At 37.6% G+C, this 3,210-nt stretch overlaps 1 pseudogene; it reads right to left on the bottom strand.

The window, feature by feature from the left end:
- Positions 1-1,357: 1,357 nt before the first annotated feature.
- Positions 1,358-2,600, bottom strand: LOC112856905 (olfactory receptor 2T29-like; annotated as a pseudogene).
- Positions 2,601-3,210: the final 610 nt, after the last annotated feature.

The following is a 3,210-nucleotide window of genomic DNA, read 5'->3' as shown; positions in this document are numbered from 1 at the left end:
AATACAGAGAACAAACTGATCGTTGATGAGGGGAGCATGGGAAGCTGTGGAAAATGGGTGATGGGTTTTTAGGAGGGCACTTGTTGGGATGAACACTGAGTGGTGTATATAAGTGATGAACCACCTGAATCTACTCCAAAAGCCAAGAGCACACTTTACATACTGTACATTAGCTAATTTGACAATAAATTATATTAAAAACAGTAGAGAACAAACTTATAGTTTATAGAGGGAGGGGGTGGGAGCTAGGTGATGAGTATTAAGTATGGCCTTTGTTGTGATGTGCACTGGGTGTTGTATGTAAGTGATGAATCACTGATTTTTACTTCTGAAACCAATATTGCACTGTATGTTAGCTTACTAAAATTTAACAAAGAAAAACACCTCAGATCAGAAATCACCTTGTGCATGAACCTTCCACAAGTCTTCCTTCCATATGAGTTAATATTTTCCACCATCCCATATGCATTCTGAATCTTAAAAATACCACATAGCAGAATTATTAATCCTCTCTAAATACCTCTAAGGTTGGACCATGTAGATCAATGTAGTGTCCAATAAATGTGGGAAGCTAACTGTATTGTCTCAGTAATAAGCCACTTTAAAAATCACATTTTCATACTATTTTGTGTCACATTGCCAATGGACAGAAAATAAAAACTCAAGAAATAAGTGTGTGTGTGTGTGTGTGTGTGTGTGTGTGTGTTTGAGAGAGAGAGAGAGAGAGAGAGAGAGAGACAGAGACAGAGACAGAGACTATATTAAATATTTATTTAGAGCTAATTTCAATTTTGTTGAAAAATATCATGAATAAGAGTGATATTATTCATCATAATTAGTGTTCAAAGTGTTCAGAGTGTTCAAAGAACACTCATATACTCTTTACCTAGAATCATCTATAACTAACATTCTACCTGCTCTGCTTCATCCCTTCTCTGTCAGTCTAAATTTTTCTCTCTTTCTCTCCCTTTTTTACTCCCTCCCTCCTTCTCTCTCTATATCCTTTTTTTCCTCATTTATGTTTGAGAAAATTTCTTATCTCCACATGTCCTTTATCCTCTAAATATTTCATTACGTATTTCATAAGAATGGGGATATTCTTCTATACATTAGGAGTGTAGCTATAAACTTTAGTCAGTGTTACATCAAAATATTACAACACTACACTACCCTTTAGTGGAGGAGTTTATAACCAAAGACACTTGTAATATTGAAGCAATTCATAAAGTAGTTTGTGAATATGATGTAAGATGCCATGGTATTAGGGGCTAAGAAATATCACTGGCATAAATTTCTAAATTTCTGATGTGTAGAATGAAGAAAAACACATTAACATCTAAATTTTGTATTTTCTAATTTATTGAAAGACAGGTCCCACATTCAACATTTTCTTTAAAGTCCTTGTGACATCTTTATTCCTCAGACTATAGATTAAAGGGTTTAGCAGTGGAAGGAGGATGGTATAAAAAACAGATACCATTATGTCCTTTTCAGGGATGTAGTGAAAGCTGGGAAGCATGGAGTTGTAGACTCCAGCCCCACAAAAGAGGATAACAACAGTCATATGGGAGGAAAAAGTGGCAAAGGACTTCTTCTGGCTCTTTGCTGAGTTCATCCTGTAGATGGTGAGGAGGATGAAAAAATAGGAGTTTGAAATGACTCTCACTGGAGGGGCGCCTGGGTGGCGCAGTCGGTTAAGCGTCCGACTTCAGCCAGGTCACGATCTCGCGGTCTGGGAGTTCGAGCCCCGCGTCGGGCTCTGGGCTGATGGCTCGGAGCCTGGAGCCTGTTTCCGATTCTGTGTCTCCCTCTCTCTCTGCCCCTCCCCCGTTCATGCTCTGTCTCTCTCTGTCCCAAAAATAAATAAACGTTGGAAAAAAATTAAAAAAAAAAAAAAGAAATGACTCTCACTGGGAAAAGGAGCGTGAGGACACAACACAGGTACATGAGTGTCTCATGGAGGGAAGTGAGCAGGAAAGCTTTACTATGTCAGGGACTTCACAGAAGAAATGATGGATCTCCCGAGATCTGCAGAAAGGGAATGCCATGGTGACAGATGTGAGCATGAATCCATCCACAGATGCCAGAAACCAGCAGCCAAATACCAGTAGGAGACAAACCCTATGGTTCATGATGACAGGATAATAAAGACACTGGCAGAGGCAACATAGCAGTCATAGGCCATGGTGGCTAGAAGGAAACATTCTGAACCTCCTAGTATCACATAGAGAAACATTTGTATCCCACAGTCGAGGGTTGAGATCTTATTCACACCCATAACCTGGTCCATAAGCATCTCGGGCACAGTGATGTAAATGTACATTACATCCATGAGAGACAACTGGCTGATGAAAAAGTACATAGGGGTGTGCAGATAAGCATCACAGTATATCAGAAATATCAAGATAGAGTTTCCAGACAATACCAACAAGAAAAACACAAAAATGACCACACAGAGGAGAGTTGGGTGTTTTGACTGACTGAAAATTCCCACCAGGATGAAATCAGAATGTGCCGTTTCATTGACCACCCGAGTTTTGTTGTCCATGAGGTTTCACCTAGACGCAAGTTCATTGAGACCTCAAATTCAGCAAGGAAAGCTTTGGAGGCAATGGGTCATTTATAAAATGCAATAACCAGAAATGATTTAAGAAATGCTTACTGAAAAAAAGGAAAAAAAAAAAGAAATGCTTACTAAGAGTTTTTGTGTTAATGTTTGTGTACATCAACATGTGCTAAAAAGAAGAAGTCCCATGGGCCTATATATAGGGGATTATTAATCACTTAGGATTTAATGAACTTATCACAAAACTAAAAATTTACAAATGTGGGTCAGAATGGTTGCTAACTAATATTGAAATTGCCACAGTTCACATCATCACATTTCATCATGATAGATAATATCATACATTAACATATATTTACAGAGAGGATAACTTAAGCATATATGGCAAATCACTGAATCATTGAAAATATAAATAAAAATTATATTTCTAGAATTTTTGTTATACAAGTCTAAATTTATTTAACATCAATGCTTTGAGTACCAACAATAATATTAAAAATTCTTGGAAGTATATTCAATGTAAGGAAGATGTAGAAGCAAATTAAACATAATTGGAGAAAAACCATACCAAATATTAGAGACCCTTGTACCTATAGGAGCAGGCTTCCCTGTGAGGTTTTTGTGGTTGTGTACAGTGAGCAATG

Source organism: Puma concolor, chromosome A1, assembly GCF_028749965.1.
Source record: "Puma concolor isolate L17-30 chromosome A1, mPumCon1.1.hap2, whole genome shotgun sequence".
Taxonomy (NCBI): domain Eukaryota; kingdom Metazoa; phylum Chordata; class Mammalia; order Carnivora; family Felidae; genus Puma; species Puma concolor.
This window is presented reverse-complemented; position numbering and strand designations above follow the sequence as displayed.